The sequence below is a fragment of the Chlorocebus sabaeus genome, chromosome 12 (assembly GCF_047675955.1).
Source record: "Chlorocebus sabaeus isolate Y175 chromosome 12, mChlSab1.0.hap1, whole genome shotgun sequence".
Taxonomy (NCBI): domain Eukaryota; kingdom Metazoa; phylum Chordata; class Mammalia; order Primates; family Cercopithecidae; genus Chlorocebus; species Chlorocebus sabaeus.
The window spans coordinates 82,936,699-82,955,883 of NC_132915.1; the positions used below are offsets into that span (position 1 = coordinate 82,936,699).

At 42.5% G+C, this 19,185-nt stretch overlaps 1 protein-coding gene across 2 annotated transcripts in view; it reads right to left on the minus strand.

The window, feature by feature from the left end:
- Positions 1–5,945: 5,945 nt before the first annotated feature.
- The window catches only part of ZNF883 (zinc finger protein 883), a 49,836-nt gene continuing 36,596 nt past the window's right edge, over positions 5,946–19,185 (minus strand). Inside the window, exons 7-10 of one of the 2 annotated variants that reach the window (XR_005235263.2) lie at positions 18,479–18,552; positions 16,950–17,670; positions 16,726–16,771; positions 5,946–6,142 (exon numbers count right to left, since the gene is read on the minus strand). The gene's annotated coding sequence lies outside the window, so the exon portion shown is untranslated. The other variant, XR_005235266.2, reaches the window with a different exon arrangement.

A 19,185-nucleotide genomic window follows, 5' to 3' on the forward strand; every position in this document is an offset into this window, starting at 1 on the left:
GAGGAGGATCAGTCATTGTTCTAGATCACACAGCCTGACACTGACAAGGCTGGGATTCCAGTGCAGGGAATTTGGCTCCAAGCCTATGACCTTGACCACCACGCTAGACTTTTTCCTTCATGTTGAAGCTGAATGAACTAGAAACAGCGAAATTTAAAAGGACCTGGCTCTTTGGAAACTGAAATACATAAATCCCTGGTAAAGTTGATTCAGATAGTAGAAGAGTGAAAATATGATTGAGAACGAGAAAGGCAAACCAATAACAAAATTAGAAGAGATTACAAAATACATGAGAATACTGGGTGTAACTCATTGGCAATTCAAAAACCTAAAGAATTTCACTTCCCTAGCAAAACATGAGTGTTCAAGATTGACTTCATGTACTTGGCAGGACAGGCTGCGTTATATTGTGGTAACAACCTTGAAATTTCAGTGGCTTAACACCACAAAGGTTTCTTTCACAGATTAAACTGGACAAATAGGAATGTATTTGTCCTGTATGTTCATCACAGGCTAGCTGAGGACTCTGGGCTTTGGGTCATTGTCCTCTAGGACCAGGCAGGTGGAGTAGCCATTGTGAGCTGGTGATGTCGCAGAGGGGAAAATGGATAAATTACATACTGGCTTTCAAAACTACTGCCGAGGAGTGACATCTATCACTTCTTGCTACCAGCCTGACAAGTCACTTGGTGTCACACAACTTCAAGCGGATGGCATAGGGAGGGCAATTCTCTGTGCCCTGGGGGGAACCAGAAATAAAAGCATATGCCATAGAACGTTGTCCCAGTAGAATGTCTTCTAAGTTTTATTTTAGTTATTTGTTTGTTTTGAGATGGAGTTTTGCTCTTGCTGCCCAGTCTGAAGTACAATAGTGTGATCTTGGCTCACTGCAATCTCTGCCTCCTGGGTTCAAGAGATTCTCCTGCCTCAGCCTCTGGAGTAGCTGGGATTACAGGTACCTGCCACCACACCCAGCTAATTTTGTATTTTTTTTTTTTTTTTTTTTTTTTTGAGACGGAGTCTTGCTCTGTTTCCCAGGCTGGAGTGCAGTGGTGCGATCTTGGCTCACTGCAAGCTTCACCTCCTGGGTTCACACCATTCTCCTGCCTCAGCCTCCCGAGTAGCTGGGACTACAGGCGCCTGCCAGCACGCCTGGCTAATTTTTTTGTAGTTTTAGTAGAGATGGGGGTTTTGCTGTTTTGGCCAGGCTGGTCTTGAACTCCTGAACTCAGGTGATCCACCTGACTCGGCCTCCCAAAGTTCTAAGATTACGGGCGTGAGCCACCGTGCCTGGCCTAATTTTTAATATCCACATTGTCATAGAATATTTGTATCTCAATATTTTTTGGGCAGTTTGGGAAAAATTTGCTTACATTTAAAAACTTAGTGCAACATTTTAAACAATCTATGGGGAAAGTTCATGTTACATTCCACGTAAAGGTAGAACTTCAGAATCCCCAACAAAAGTGATATGTGTCTCTGATGCATCAAGAAAAGCACCACAGGCTTACTGAATGCAAAGCAACTATTACTTTTTGGTGATGAATAATGTTTTAAGCTTTTTATGTCCCAATGTTACAGTTTGCTGTTTTTATACAGGCACTTAATGTCTTTTAGATTTTAGGAAATTGTTGGGAAGTTTTGGGTTCTCTGTAACACATTACAATTTTTCCCTTTTAAAATACCAAGTGCAAGCCAGGCATAGTGGCTTGAGTCTAGTCCCAGCTACTTGGGAGGCTGAGGCAGGAGGATCATTTGAGCCCAGGAATTTGAGGCCAGCCTGAGCTAAAAATAAAAATACCAAATGTTGAAGGAACTGGAACTCTCCTACACTGCTGATGGAGATGTAAAATGGTACAACTCTAGAAAAGTTTGTTACATTCTTAAAATGTTAAATACCTACTATATGACCCAGCCATTCCACTCCCAGAGAAAAGATAAATGTACATGAATGTTCACAGTACCTTTATTTGTAATAGCCAAGAATGGGAAATAATCCAAATATCCATCAGTGGATGAATGGATAAACAATTTGTGAGATATGCATACAATGGAGCATTACTCAGCAATGAAAAGGAAGAATGGACTATTGACACACATGACTTTGGTGAATCTCAGAATAATTATGCTGAGTGAAAGTAGTCAGACTCCCCCTGCCCAAAGAAAAAGAGTATACACTGATGATTGTGTTTATAGAAATCTCTAGAAAATGCAAACCATAGTGACAGAAAAGGTTTGGGTGACACTGCGGGAGGGTGAGATCACAAAGGGACATAGGAAAACTTGAGGGAAACAGATATTCTCACTGTCGACCATGGTGATGGTTTCAGGGGTCTATCCATATCAAAACTGTTCTGATGTGAAGCAGGAAATGGCTATGTTTGGAAGGTAGAGCTAATGACAGCCTACACAGCACTGACTCTCAGGCCTTGGAGATGCTGGGATGGGGTCCTGGGCTGTTATGGTGCATGGTCCCTTAGTTCCCAAAGGGCATTGAGGTCGGCCCCTACTGAAGCTGAGTGTAAGTGAAGGCTCCAAAATAATTTCAAGGTCCAGATTCTGGAGATACCTAGGTGGGCCCTGGGCTCTGGCAGGAAAAGGAACTAAGAAATCCTTAGTTTCCAAACACTTTTTGGGGTCTGCCTTTAACCTGCGGGCAGCAGGGAGCAACAAACCACTCACTGGCTGCAGGTTCTGTCAACATATGGCCCCTATAGCAGCCCCTAATTCCAAGGTCTGCAGTCACTGTGGGCACCCTGATGAGACCAGAGAGGTCTGGCGGCTCCCCAACCAACCCCAAGGTTCTAAAAAGCATCTGCACCTGCCCCTACCTTAGTGAGGTGGCTGTAGCCTCATCCTTCCCCAATCTCCCTACAGCTCTTGTGAGCTGCTTTCCCCTCCATGTTCCTCGGTGACCTGGCTTCTCAGATCTGCAGAGAATAGGGGGAAGCCAGAGAGAGCCCCGGGCCTTCTGGAAGAGGCCTCTGGCTGGGCTCCAGACACCTGGCTCTTAACTGTGCCGGGGAGCCGTGGGCACCCTGGAAGCACAGCACCAGCATCCAGGCATCTGCCCACTCACGGGGCACCTCTCTGTCCTGCAGGTGAGACGAGCCAGACCAGGGCATTGAAGAGGCCCTAAGAGCCAGCCAAGGCATTCTCTAGGGCTCCTCTGGACACCGGGGCGGATCTGAAGAGACCAATCTGCAATCCCCGCACCCAGCGGCCACATCCCTCATCTCAAGCTCTGAGGCAGAAAGGGAGAGGAAAGGAGGCAAGGAGGGCGAAAAACTGAGTCGTAAGACTTTAGGAGACTCCTTCCAAGGTGTCCAAACCTTTGTTGGGCTGCCCCGGGTACCCCCTCTACAGGGCACTGTATCTGGGCTCCAGTCCTAGAGATTCTAGTTACCAACTAGTTCCATCCTTAACTGCTTTTCATCTTTGGCTGCAGTTTCAAATCACTGCTTTGAAAAGTCCTCATGCCCAGAACATTGGGAACTTACCCTCATTTTTCACTGGTCAAAGCAAGTCACAGAGCAACATGAGCTTTCAGTGTGCCTAGGAGGACCATGAGTCTTTGGTGGTGTTACATGAAATACTTGAGACTATAATGTCCCCCTCCCCACCCCCCAAACTGAGAAGGAGCTGAGACACCAGAGAATGACTGTGCTAAGTCCACCTGGAGGAATAGATGAGTTTATTAGGACTTACATACAGGACACTCCTGGACCGCGGCAGGACAACTCTAGAGATCTGTGCAGCTTCCAGTGTCTAAACTGCTTTTAAGCTAATTTTCTGGCTCTTTGCTTACTGTGTTTGAGTGATGAGGTTGTTTTTCTTGGTAGATTCTCAGATACTCTCCAGGATGTTTGGGGTCTGAGGGCCACCTGCTCCTCTGCTGGGCACCATGGCCTCGGCTCACCGACCAGCCTTCGGGGTTCAGGCATTGCACATACAATCTTAAGTAACCTGGTGGGGCAACCCTCATGCCACAGGTGGACAGCACAATAACCATAGCCCAAGAGAAACAGGAAACGGGAAAAAACAATTACCAAAGATAATGGCCTGACAGTTTTACAGATATGTTCTTTGTAATTTGAATAATAATCTCTAAAATAGCTCATCCCAAAGCCATTTAAATTATTTTCAGATGGAACACTCTCATATATTTTATGAATTTAACATTACCTTAACATAAAAATATATATGAATTACACAGAAATATATCATGGTGAGTCTCAAAATTATGAAACTAGATATAAAAATTACAATTAAATTAACAAACTGAAGAAATGTATTAATGGAATAATAGCAAACTCATCAAATAGTGCTTACTGTGTGTCAGGCACTATTCCAAGTGCTTTGCAATATTTAATCTCTGCAACAATCCATTATGTATTTTTATTCCCATTTTACAGTTGTGAAACAAACAGATGGATCTTTATTATACTACTTGCTTTAGAGCTGAGATGAAAAAGTACAGTGAAGATGTACGGAGAGGAGCAACTCAATGGTGGGGAGATATCTTTTCCTGGTTTTAAAGAATGTGAACATGCAGGCATAGCTGTCAGTCTGGGGAAGAGGTATAGCAATATGTGTTTCATACAAGATGACCACTAAGGTGGTTATCCCCTTGTTTTTGTTGAGCAAAGTCTCATATCTTTATCTGCTGCAAGGGCCTGTGAGTTGATTGGGAAACTGATTAGACGGAATGGAAACCAGTAACATGTAGGTAAAGACTCCCACATGCTCAGTCCTTTTCTTCTGAACCTGCAAATCTACTTTTTCATTTCTATCTGCATATTTAGAGATCTCTGGTGCCCTTAACACCCACTACCCCACCCTGACTGAACTCAGAAGACTGAGTCATATTCCAGAAACACCTGTTTTCCCTTTATCTGGCCAGTTATGTGTCTACCATTTCATTAGCATCTTAAATCCCAACTTTTATCAAGACCCCCTGGGAGGCGGGACAGAATGGAGAATGAATGAGGTACGTAGCATTGTGACCAGGGTTGTAGAAGGTGACGAAGGAGGGTCATGGCCCCCAGTTCTTCTCTTGGAGGCCAATTGCTAGGCCTGCTCTTGTATGTGTAAGGGATAATGAGGCCCCTGTTCTAAGAGCCCAGGATTTTATGAAGCCATCTTAGAGTTCTCTCCATCCCACCAGCGGGCAAAATGTGAAAGGGCCCACATTCTTCAGTGTGAACTGAGACACTCTCCTGAAGATACTAGGACAAGAAAAGGAGAAAGACAATGAGTTTTCTACTCCTGCCTATGCAGGTCATGGAAGCTCGCTTTTTTTTTTTTTTTTTTTTTGAGACAGAGTCTCTCTGTTGCCCAGGCTGGGGTGCAGCGGCATGACCATAGCTCACTGCAACCTCCGCCTCTGGGTTGAAGTGATTGTCCTGTCTCAGCCTCCTGAGTAGCTTGGACTACAGGCACACACCATGCTTGGCTAATTTTTGTATTTTTAGTAGAGACGGGGTTTTACCATGTTGCCCAGGTTGGTCTTGAACTCCTGACCCCAAGTGATCTGCCAACCTTGGCCTCCCAAAGTGCTGGGATTACAGACATGAGCCACCACACCTGGCTGGAAGCCCGCTTATTAAAGCAACAAACACTGAGTGCCTGTGTCATGCTTGGTATTGTTTCTGGTGCTGATACCACAGTGAACAAACAAAATTCTTGACTTTGTTGCATTTACGTTCTAAAGGTAGTGGGTACAGGCAACAAATAAGTATGAGGCACCAGTCAAGGAGGTTGGGGAAAGGGTACTCCTTTATTCTTGGGGTTTTGGGGCTACCCTCTGTGAGGTGACCCCCAGGGGCCAGAAGGTTGTGAGGGAGTGCATCGTGCAGACATCTGGGGGATGATTATTTCAGACAAAGGGAACTGCAAGGAGAAGAGTCTAGAGGTGGAATTGTTCTTGGGTTTTTGAGGAAAACTCTGCTCAGGTCTAATTCAGGTATAACAGGAACATGGGGAAATGAAGGTAGTTGTGTTAGGCTGTGGGAATCTGGGCAACTGGGTAATGGCTCTTGGTACTGCTGACCAGGTCAGACGTGCAGAGCCCAGCTCTCCAATCAACCAGACGCTCCACTTCTCTCTTCACCAAGTGGTTAGCCAGTAATTGTCTCTTGTTCTAATAACCAAAAACAGAGCCATCATAAACATTTTGAAACCAGTGGAACAATATTCCTGAAATACTGATTTTTAAGAACAACAGCTAGTATTAGGATGGGCCTGTTTCCAGAAACAGACAGTTTCAACGAAAGTTCTGTCTTGGGATAAGAGTGTTGAATAACAAAGTCCTCTATGCCAAGAATAGAAATTTGGAGTCTTCATTGTTGTCCTTGAATTCCTGAAATAACCTCAGAATGTCCTGATTTGATATTTACTCTGGAAGTGTATTTGACATTTATCTAATTTTCTTCCATTCGGGCTTAAATTATTCATAATGTTTAAAGATGAGCAGTAACAGGACTACTTCAAAATAGCCCCTTAACCACACAGTTGTATAATTTAATGCCCATTTTATTAAAGGCATTCTAAGTGGTTCATTTTGACAGATGTTTTTATTTGGGGGGAAATGCAGCACAAAACAACCATAGTAAATAACAATTGGAGTGGCCAGGTGTGGTGGCTCACGCCTGTAATCCCAGTACTTTGCGAGGCCGAGGTGGGTGAATAACTTGAGCCCAGGAGTTTGAGACCAGCCTGGGCAACATGGTGAAACCCCATCTCTACTAAAATACAAAAATTAGCTTGGTGTGGTGGTGCATGCCTGTAGTCCCAGCTACTAGGGAGGCTGAGGTGGGAGGATCACCTGAGCCTGGGAAGTTGAGGCTGTAGGAAACCATGATTGCACCACTGCACTCCAGCCTGGGTGACAGAGTGAGACCCTATCTCCAAAAAAAAAAAAAAACAAAAAACAAAAAAAAAATGGCAGTTGTAGTAAAGGCTGATAGAAAGGGGGATCAGCAAACATTTTCTCCAAAGGGTTAGATAGAAAATATTTTAGGCTTTGAAGGCCAAGAGGCAATCAAGGATATTATATAGGTATTTATATAACAACAGCAAAACATATGTCTACTATTTTTTTCTGGGTGAAACTCAAGATATAATACTGCATACAATGATTTTGCAATACAGGTCTTTTAATGAGAAGAAGGGAATTCTTTTTTGGCATAACAGTTTGCTGAATTGGAGCTGAAAGTTAGTGTTTCCAGTATCACATCAATGGCAAATGTTCTTGGCTCATGGGCTATATGAAAACAGGCAGTGGGCTGGATTTGGCCTATGGGCCATAATTTTCTAACCCCTTGGATAGAAAATGTGGTTTCAGCGTTTAGTCCTGGAGGTTCTGGCCAAAGTTACAAAGAAAAGAGAGAAAGAGCATGAAGCATAAAGATTGGAAGAGATACAGTGATATCATTTGTAGATAATATGACCATATGCCTGTAAAACCAACATAATCCACAAAGTATTAGAACTAATTTTACGAGAACTAATAAAAAATCTCATCAAAGCTGCTAGAGAGATCATCCTATAAAAATCAATAGCAGGCCAGGTGCAGTGGCTCACGCCTGTAATTCCAGCACTTTGGGAGGCTGAGGCAGGTGGATCACCTGACGTCAGGCGTTCAAGACCAGCCTAGCCAACATGGTGAAACTCCATCTCTACTAAAAATACAAAAATTAGCCAGGCATGGTGGCACACACCTGTAATCCCAGCTACTCGGGAGGCTGAGGCAGGAGAATGGAGAGAACCCGGGAGGTGGAACTTGCAGTGAGCTGAGATCGCATCACTGCACTCCAGCCTGGGCGACAGAGCAAGACCCTGTCTCCAAAAATAAAAAAAATAAAAAATAAGTAGCACTTTTCTATACCAGCAAAAAATAATGGCATTAACTGATGGTAAAAAAAAAAACAACAAACACCAAAAAACTGAAAGTACAGAGTTAATAACCAAGAATACACAAGAAAATCATCAAGGAGAAAGCTTTAAAATGTTAAAGGACATAGAAGATTACCTGAATAAATTGACAGGCATTTCATGCTCTTAATGAAATGAGTTAAAATATTTCTATCCTCTCCTGGTAAATACCTTGTGAATTTAATATATGATAAATGTGGCACTAAGGATCAGTGGGGAAACACAGATTGCTTAGTAAATTGAGTCAGGAAAACTAGATTTGTACTTCATGCCACATATAAAGGTAGACTCCAGATAAAGACAGAAATGTGAATGACAAAGCTATAAGTTAATAGGAGAAAATATAGGAGAATATTTTTGTGTACTAGAAGCAGTAAATAATTTCCAAAAGAAACCTTTGAAAGCATAAAACAGGCCGGGCGCGGTGGCTCAAGCCTGTAATCCCAGCACTTTGGGAGGCCGAGACGGGCGGATCACGAGGTCAGGAGTTCGAGACTATCCTGGCTTATACGGTGAAACCCCGTCTCTACTACAAAATACAAAAAAAAAAAAAAACTAGCCGGGCGAGGTGGCGGGTGCCTGTAGTCCCAGCTACTCGGGAGGCTGAGGCAGGAGAATGGCGTGAACCCGGGAGGCAGAGCTTGCAGTGAACCGAGATCCGGCCACTGCACTCCAGCCTGGGCGACAGAGCAAGACTCCGTCTCAAAAAAAAAAAAAAAAAAAAAAAAAGAAAGCATAAAACATAAGCCTCCTACTGCCCAAAAAAAGATGAATCTGATTGCAAGAAAGACATCATGGACAAAGTTAATCAACAGTGACTGTGAAAGAAGATATTTGCAATATATGAAATTAACAAGCTACGGTGTTCCAGGAACTCCTGCATGTATGCACAAGAAAAAGATAGAAATTTGAATGGAAAAATAGCATGAATAAGCAATGTACAGAAGAGGAAACCCCAAAGGCTAACAAGTAAAGGAAGACATTTTCCAACTCATTAGTATCCAGAGAAACGTTAATTATATAACATTGAGATGCCGATTTACACCTATTACACTAGCAAACCTGGGAAAGCTGGATAGGGCCAGGTTGGAAGAGAGATGGAAATGCAGGAACGCTTGTGCACTGATGGTGGAGGTGTAGATGAGTGCAGCCTTTCTGGAGAAAGTCTCAGGACTTAGTCAAATCATGTATATACATACTTTCTGGTGCAGAAGTCCACTCTGGGGCATATATCCAAAGAAATCGCACAAAGATCCAGAAGAGGAAATATATAATTATGTTCACTGCAGCACCATTGGGTTGGCAGGGGGGAGGCAATGTGAGTTTCCGTTACTGGAGGTAACATGTGGTGGATTTGTAGGGGTCCTGGGTAGCAATTAGAAGCTTTAAGTCTGCTAAGGATGATGGCCTCCAGCTCCATCCATGTCCCTGTAAAGAACATGATTTAATTCTTTTTTATGGCTACATAGTATTCTACTGTGTGTATGTACTACATTTTTTTAATCCAGTCTATCATTGATGGGCATTTATGTTGATTCTGTGTCTCTGCTATTGTGAAAAGTGCTGCAATGAACATACATGTGCATATCTTTATAATAGAACAATTTAAATTCCTCTGGGTATATACCCAGTAATGGGATTGCTGGGTCGAATGGTATTTCTCCTTAGGTCTTTGAGGAATCGCCACAATTGGGAGCCAAATGGTGAGAACACATGGACACATAGAGGAGAACAACACACACTAGGACCTATCAGAGGGAGGAGGGTGGGAGGACGGAGAGGATCAGGAAAAATAATGGGTACTAGGCTTAATTCCTGGGTGACGAAATAATCTGTGTAACCCCCATGACACAAGTTTACCTATGTAATAAACCTGCGCATGTACCCCTGAACTTAAAAGTTTAAAAAAAGAAGTTTTAAGTCTACGATCTTGCTATCTATTTTCCCCTTGTCCCATCAGTTGCTTCCTTTTCTCTCCTGCTCTCTTTTGGACGGAATATCTGTTATAATTCTATTTTATTTGATTTGTTGGTTTATTAGCTATAACTCTGTTTTGTTATTTTAATGGTTGCTTTAGGGTTTCTAGTAAACATCTACACCTTATGGCCGTCTACCTTCCACAAATGATATTATTATGCCACTTCATGTATAATACAAGAATCTTACAGCAGTGTACTTTCCTTTCTCCCGTAGCCTTTTTGCTATTTTTGTCATGCATTTCACGACTATATATGTTAAAACTGCATATTACTGCTGAGCGTGGTGGCTCATGCCTATAATCCTGGCACTTTGGGAGGCTGATGCGGGTGGATTTTCTGAGCCCAGGAGTTTGAGATCAGCCAGGGAAATATGGCAAGACCCCGTCTCTACTAGAAAAATTAAAAAAAAAAATTAGACACGCATGGTGGCTCATGCCTGTAGTCCCAGCTACTCGAGAGGCTGAGGTGGGAGGATCATCTGAGCCCTGGAATCAACACTGTAGTGAGCCTTGATTGTGTGCCACTGCACTCCAGCCTGGGCAACGAGAGTAAGACTTGGTCTCAAAAAAAGAAAAAACTGCATATTACATTATTATTATGTTGTTTAGTTATCTTTTTCAAAAATTTTAAATAAGAAAAATATAAACACCCTCATATTATTACCATTTCTGATGTGCTTCATTGCTTTATGTCCTACTTTTATCTGGTGACATTTTTCTTCTTCCTGAAGGGCTTCCTTTAATATTTCTTGTAGTAGTGTATGTTTCATCTCACACGTTGTAGTTTTCATCTATATAAGTTCAGTTAAAATGACTATTTTAATGTCTTTGTTGAGCCTAACATCTGTGTAAGTTCTGGGTCAGTTTCAATTGATTTATATTTTTCTCCTCACTGTGAATCATATTTCTCTGCTGCTTTATGTACTAGGTAATTTTTTAAGCTGAATGCCAGATAGTGTGATTGGATTACCTATTTCTATAAATACTTTTGAGCCTCGTTCTGGAGCACAGTTGAATTACTTGAAAACAGTTTATTTTGATATTGTTTTTTAATATTTGTTAGTTGGGATAAGAAGAGCATTGAATTGAGGGCTAATTATTCTTTACCCTGAGACAAGAAATTTCTGAGTACTCTACCCAATGCCCTGTGAATTATGAGGTTTTCAATATTTTTCCCCAAATGTATATAAAAACTAAACTCTATTATCTAGACATGAACAGATCTGTAATGTAATTGTCTTTTTCTTTTTTTTTAGAAGAAAATAAGAGGAATGTTACTTTCTAGAAAATAGTGGGGAGATACTGGAATCAAAAGAGAGACAAAAATATACAAAGCATAAGTACACAGAGGTTGGGCTGGAGGGTGGAGGAGGCCTAGCATGGGGCAGGGGATGGATGACTCCTAAGGAGACCTACAGTAGGCAGAGAGGTGTCCAAGTATCAAGAATTCAGATATCACAGCCTGGAAAGCTGGTACTTCTAATCACATGTTAGCAAAACATTTGGTCAAATGGTTGCTTGCTGTACCTCGGAAGATAGACCATGTGCTTACAAAGGCTGCAGAGCTGGGGGAATAGACAGGAATGATTGAAGGTATTGGCATATTGGTATTGTGTTGGCAACTTCTTGCTGCTTTCAGCAAAACTTATAAGCGAGAGAGTCTTGGAGTTAGCCAAACTTCAAGTAGGGAGAGCGTTACTAAAGTAGGCGTCCTCTGCCCTCAGCCTCCTCTAAGTTGATTGAGGGTTCTATACCCCAAAGTTGATTGCTGCTTCTATACCCCAAAGCAAAGCAGTGTAAGTAATGGCTGTGAAGTAAAAATCTAGGCCTGCCCAAGAAAGGTTGTGAGCCTGCTGGCAAAAAAAAAAAAAAAAAGGGTTTAAGGATCCACCTCACCCAGATCCATTGTTTTAGATGGTCTCAAAGTAGCCATAATTAAATTTAAAAAGGGGATGGGATAGGCAGAACATAGAAGCCAATCTAGGAAATACCAGAGTTTCCAGGCTTAAATCTATGTCTAAATAAAACTTGGGCGGTGTAGTTACCTGTACATGGAAAAGTCGAGAGGCAAATATAGCAGAAGTCTACTAAGTTTTTGAGAAATTTGTATTGTCAAAAGAAATTTAGCCTTGGCCTATAGCAAAAGCATGATGGAGTCTCACCCTGTTGCCCAGGCCGGAAGTCAGTGGCATGATTGCAGTTCACTGCAGCCTCAAACTCCTAGGCTCAAGGGATCCTTTCACCTCAGCCTCTCAAGTAGCTGGGACTGCAGGCATGGAACTGGTACCATACCCAGTTAATCTTTTCTTTTTTTGAGACAGGGTCTTTCTCTGTTGCCCAGGCTGGCCTCAAACTCTTGACCTCGAGCAATCCTCCTGCCTCAGCCTTCCAAAGCACTGGGATTACAGGTGTGAGCCACCATGCCTAACTGCATATGATTCCTTACTCCTCAAAATAATCTATCCAAATATGCACAAGCAGGAAATGGGTAGTGATCATGAAGGAAAGGGACAAGAAAGAACCTTCCAGAGTCAGGGGCCACAGAATCCTGTGGACATAAGACCATGCTTCCACCAGTCTCTTTTCCTTTACCACATGCAACTCAGCTTTAACCATGCAAATAAGGACAATGTCCTAGGCGATAGTACAAACAAAGAACTGGGTTCCTGAATGACTACAAGGAACAGAGTTGCCAGCCAACTTGGATCATTTATGTTAGATTGTTCATAGAAGATAGAATTAATTCTATCTTCGTTAAATTATATGGATTATGATTGAGTCTCTTACAGCAGCCTAGTTTATCTAGCAGGTTAGATAAACTAATGAAATGTTTAAAACTGATATATTTATCCTTTCCCACTAAACCTACTCCTCCAGCAGATTGCAGTAAATGGCAATTCCATCCTCCTAATTTCTTAGTCCAAAGCCCTTGGAGGCATCCCGTTCTAGCCCCTACCAGGTGCACAGTATCAAACCAGGTCTTGCGTTGTGATTTAGCTTGGTGCTTCCCAGAATTCTAGGCTGCAGATACATGGAGTGGGCATGGGCTCTTGTCCTAAAAGTGTTAATATCCTTCAACCAAAGATCCCGAGGAACATACATATAGTTGAACAAACTGGGTTGAGTATTGCAGCTAGGAAGAACATGCACCATTGGGAGCCCATGTGTGTCTTAGTAAGAGGTAGAAAAAGGGCTATAGGATTTGGAAAAAGCCTACTAAGAAAGCTCCAGATTTGGTGCTGTCAGAAAGGGGGAAAATTTAAAGATTGGATATCTTAAAAAATATTATCAATAGAAAGGAAAGACAAGCATGAGGATAAAGCCGTAATTGGCAAATAGCTGTCACTCATTTTAGCTAAGAGAGGCATATTTGTGGATTGCACAATGATCGTGTTTGATTGATTGCAGAGTGACTTTGTTTAATGTTGATGTTTTATGAGACTGTGTATGTCCAACATAACAATCTGGCTTAGCTGTGAGCAGCAGCCCTGCTTGAGAGCTTGTGATAGCACTGAAGCCCAGCTGTGGGAGTCCAGGATTGCTTTTTTTCTTTCTCAAATGAGTGATGGTGCCTTATCACAGGCAGCCAGCCTCTCTCTGAGACTCCAGGTGAGGGAGAGGAGCTGTCTCAAACTCATTCTGCTCCTCAGAGGTGTGCATCTTCAGCCTGCACCCCTGTCTGGCCATTATGACACTTGTTCTGCTCCTGTCACTACATTGACTCAGGGTGCTTCTGAGCTGTTCTAAGAACCCAGAAAATGATGCTGCTCTGGTCCATTTACCCTTATCATTCCCATTTGTTTTATTTCTTCTTTCTTTGGAAAGAGATTGTTCTGCTTGTTGGCTGGGCACAGTGTTTCATGTCTGTAATGAAACATAGTGTGTGGATCGCTTGAGGTCAGTAGTTCAGCCTGGCCAACATGCCTAAACCCTGTCTCTACTGAAAACACAAAAAATTAGCCAAGCATGGTGGTGCATGCCTGTAATCCCAGCTACTTGGGAGACTGAGGCATAATAATTGCTTGAACCTGGGAGGCAGAGGTTGCAGTGAGCCAAGATCACGCCACTGCACTCCAGCCTGGGTGACAGAGCAAGACTCTGTCTCAACAACAACAACAAAAGGGGGGGATTCTTCTGGATTTTTCTGTTTCTGATCTATGAACATTTCCTATTTTTCATTGGGTATTAATATTTCATGCCTCACTTGCACAAAATGTTTGGAGTTGAAGGGGTAGGTTTCAGTGTGAGCTCAAGCTGCTGTCTTGACTTGGAAATAGCAGAGGGACTTTTTGTGCCTCCCTCTGGGCTGTAGTTTCCTAATACGTGGCACTACCCAGCCATCTCTCATCATCAAAGTGGTCCTCAATTGTTATTGTTATTAATTTTCTAAGTGTTCTCAAGGTTTGCCAGGTCATGCACTTCTGGGCATCAGCTATTCTCTCTCTTACATGCCAACAGTAAAAATTGAGAGATTTCAGCATAACTGGTTGTCTTTCTACGTAACCTTTTGCCATATTTCAGCAAACCAGACCAAGCATTTTATCCAGGAGTAATAATCTGAACCTAATTTAGTCTTCTGATCTGGGAGAAAAGAAAGATATGGGGATCTTCAGCTGCCTAGAAAACCTTCTCTCATTAACTTTCATGCCCATAAGGACTAAGCCATTCTTCTTGCAGGACCCATCTTGCTCTGCCCTAACACCCATGGGTAACTTTACACTTTTTTTTGAATCTGCTGTTGATGGGAAAGGGTTATTAGTGGTGAAGGATCTTTCATGTCCCTTCGCCCAAGCCTGTTAGCTTTCAAAAGAAGAAGTTAATAACATTCCCCATCAATGCCTCCTGACAAAACCAAGTACAGGTTGCTGAAGACAGGTGTTGTTTGCATTTAATGAAATCTCACTTACTGTGTTCACAGTAGACAACTGTGGTGGTTGAAGGGGGTTTTTCAAGAGTGTGAAAGGACCCTGAACCCATCTTATAGGATGGATGGTATAGACAAGCTGGGATCTAGAGGCATCTCTGTCAAGCTGGTATCAGCCCCAGCAACATCTATCTGTCAGTGTCCCCAACTGAAAAGAGAATTCTAGGATGCAGAAATCATGGGGCAAGTCTTATATTCTTATATTATTTATAATGCTCTTATCAGATCACTAAGAGATTGGCAAATCAAAGGGTAAGTAGCACTCATGGGGACTTGGGATAACCTAACAGGGAATTACTGCAGAGGAAGGAGAATCCTGAAGCTCAGAGAAGATTCTGAGACACTAGAGGAAGATTACGGGTTCAGGGGCAAGGAAGCCCCTTCATTCGCTCGCTGTCAGCCTCACATCCTCACAGATATAAAAGACAAATTACATGACTGTAAGGTTAATGATTTATTGATCATGTAGAGTCAGGTGTTATTCACATAGAGTTCCCCTGGCTGTGTGACAAGGACAGTCAGAAATTCAGAGAAAACCTTTGATTCTTGGTGAATTTCTGAGTCTTCATAGGCAGTTAGGGAAGATCCTAAAGATGCAGGGATGATGTCTTCATGTGTGATATGATGGAAATCAGGTCACAGAACTTGTCACAAGAGGACATAGGGACAAGGATGTCTTCGTGTGTGATATGATGGAAATCAGGTCACAGAACTTGTCACAAGAGGACATGGGGACCAGGAAGGGAAGATAGAGTCCAGGTGAGGAAGTATTCACTCAGCCCTAATTAAGCAGAGACGAGAGAGAACACAGGAACTTATTAAACATGCCTTGCATTGCATGAATGATGAAGAGAAATTCTATTACAGAGAAAAATGATGAAGAAATGGATCTGACCTTGTATTCTAACTTATGGTATATACCAGAATAGGAGGAGGAAGGATGTTGAGTAAATTACTTTTGCTTTTTTGCTATGGCTAGTGCCATCTTAACCTTCCCCCAGCTGATTATATGAAAAAGAGAAAGGAAGTAATAAAGGGTCCTAGGTTTGTTTCTGCCATCTTCAGCATTAGAAGTTTTGAAGAATTTTTGATAAATTGAGGAATAATGGCAAAATCTATAGATATCTCTTATTAAATACTTGCTTTATGCAAGCTGCTAAGACTTTCACATACATTATCTGAATAAAGCCCTATGATAAATCTAAGGTAGTTGAGGAAACTGAGTCTATTTTCCAGGTTGATGGAAAATGGGAAAGTCAGACAGTTCCATTCCCAGGTTAGAAGTCAAGGACATACAGAGTACAAAGGAAGAAATGTGGATCGTAAGTTAGAGGGTGAGATGGCCTCCTGGGAGATGGTCCACAAACAGAAACGTATTTGAGTTTCATACAACTTACTACTATGTTTCCATTTCATATATGAAGTCTTAGTGATTTTTAGCACATTATCAATTACTGGGCCCTTTTCACAAGCATTATATCCACACAGCAACTCTGTAAACTAGGCATCATTGTTTCCTCTTTTTTTTTTTTTTTTTTTTTTTTTTTCCCTTTCATGGAGAATGGCGTCTCGCTATGTTGCCCAGTCTGGTCTTGAGCTCCTGGGCTCAAGCGATCCTCCCACTGCTGCTTCCCTAAGTGCTGGGATTTCAGGTGTGAGCCACCACACCTGGCCCATTGTCTCCTTTTAAAGTCTTAGGTTATTTGCTCAAAGCTCATGGGAGAATTGGGTCCTCTATCCAGGTCTTCCAACTCCAGATTTCAAGCTTTTCCCACAAGCATCCCTACCAAATTATTTTTATGGTGTCTTTGGGTGCAAACCCCTAATGCTTTTGGAAGGCACTGGTCCCTGGGCCACCCCCTCTCCACTGGAGTCAGAGATCACCAACCTGGAGTCCTAGGCTGCTCCCCCATCTCGGGCCTGGAGACAGCGATCTGTTGAGGGAAAATAAAACAAATTCAGACACCGACACCAGTTTATTTTTCAGAGAGAAACCAGATGATTCTCCAAGTTAGCACAAAGGGAACTGATTTGGAAGGTATTACTTCCCCTGGATTACTCCCTTCTGTAACATGGGAATTTAGGAAGAGAACGCCAGAAACCCCAACTTACCAACTTCAGTCAAGTCAAATATGTTTTCCTTAACAATCCCATGTTCTTCACAATATTTCACAAACCTCTCCTTGAGTTGTGAGCTCACATCCGGTGTTCGGGCTGTGGGAAGAGTGACAGTCACTGCCATGTCTTGGGTATTCGTCATAGAGGCAAATGAGGGGACAGGGCTCCAGACGGATGGGAAAATGAATGGCACCCATTGGATGCCCAGGCAGAAGTGTTGGGGTGGGATATAATGTGTCCTAAATTTGACATCAGTAGCACAATGAAAGATCATTATTTCCTATCACTGAGCTTGAGGGATTACCAAAGGTAAGCATCTGTTTTCAGAGAAGGAGAGATGGCCCAGGATAAGGTGGGGAAGAGCACTTTGTATCTAAGTTCCTTGCCTTCCCTCCTTTCCCCACCCCAAGATGAGTGTCAGCATGAAAATACCCTACCATAGAGCTCCAGCAGTAGGAATGTTTCCCCATTCTTGAAATTCTTGTTATAAAAAAATATATAATTATCATAGTCCGTTTCAAGTATGTCAACGACATTGTGTCCCTTATCTGGAGGAAACAGAACACAGTTCAGAACTCCTTTGATCCATAGAAAGCAGTTGAAACCCTTTACCTGTTCTTTCCCATGACACAAGTTCAAGTGCATATCCCATTAGAGATAGTGAGGATGCTGAATGTCTTCCATTTGCATCGCCCTGGGCTTCATGAGGCAAATTCTGAGAAAAGGATAGGTTGACCACTAGTAGTCAAAAAAAATTAGCCCCAGCAGCAACTCAGCCTTTAATATCCACCCCCGCCCCAGACCTACCCACCTCCAGCAGCATCTCTGTCAGTGATGTGTCTCTGTCCTCTCTAGAAGCCCCACTGGCATTACTTGATGCTACATCCTGAGCAATGTGCTGTGGCGATGACCATCAGGCATCAGAAAGCCAGGCAGAGAATAAGAAGCTGTCCTGCCAATTTACATTATTTTTTAAGACAAAGTCTCGCTTTGTTGCCCAGGCTGGAGTGCAGTGGCGCAATCTTGGCTCACTGAAACCTCCTCCTTCACGGTTCAAGCAATTCTCCTGCCTCAGCCTCTCGAGTAGCTGGGATCACAGGTATGCGCCATGATGCCCAGCTAATTTTTGTATTTTTAATAGAGACAGGGTTTTGCCATGTTGGTCAGGCCTCGAACTCCTGACCTCAGGTGATCCCCCTGCCTTGGCCTCCCAAAGTGCTGGGATTACAGGCATGAGCTACCATGCCCGGCCCCAATTTATATTTTTGCCCTGCCAATTAACTTTTGTTGCAGGAGGTGCATATGACCAAGTCTTCCTGAGGCTGATTGTATTATATGGCAGGCACTGGCTTTTACGTGCAAGGTTCCCCCAAATTCAGGTTATTGGCTATTAGATGGCCCTCATTTTATTACCAAAATAATCATTGATCAGAAATTGATCAAGATCCTGAAGATACTGGGGTTTAGTAAATTCCTTGCAGTTGGGAGTACAATTTAGAAAGACTTAAAAAAAAAATACTTACAGTCAGCGCTACATATGGCATTCTTTTCTGTTGGTTTACAAGCCAAATTAATTTCAGTACATGTTCCATTTTCACTGTAAAACAATAAATTGATGCCCGAGAGCTATTGATGAGGCTGGCTTGCTCACCTTCTACTCTACCAGTAACTTGAGTTTCTGATTCGACTTTCGAACATTTGTTTGTACAATTATCAAAGACCTTTTATGTATATTATTTCACATGATTTGATATGTTATGACTTAAATGACAACTTCTATCACTATTGCTACTTTCCACTGTTGCTATTACTACAACTACTTGTCTAGATCATTAGCTGAGTGTTCACCACATGCCAGCCTCTCAAGTAAGTGCTTTACAAATGTGACCTGCCTTGGTCCACACACACACACACACACACCCCAAAACAAAAACTAAAAAAAAAAAAAACATGAGGAAGAATTACTCTCATCCCCTTTTACCCATGGGAAAAGGTAGGTGGAAAGAGATTAGTTTTCTTGGTAACACAACTGGTAACTGAAAGATTCAAATTCAGGCTATTAGTTCCAAGTTCAGTTTGCTTAACCTATGCTATATTGTCATACTACTCATGATTCTGATATCCCTCTACCTCCCACTTCCCCCACTCCAGTTAAATTTATTGTTGTTACTGACTCTTGTCTCTGAATCTGGAAAAGCCCCAGATCCATCAAGTCCTGGATCAGTGCATG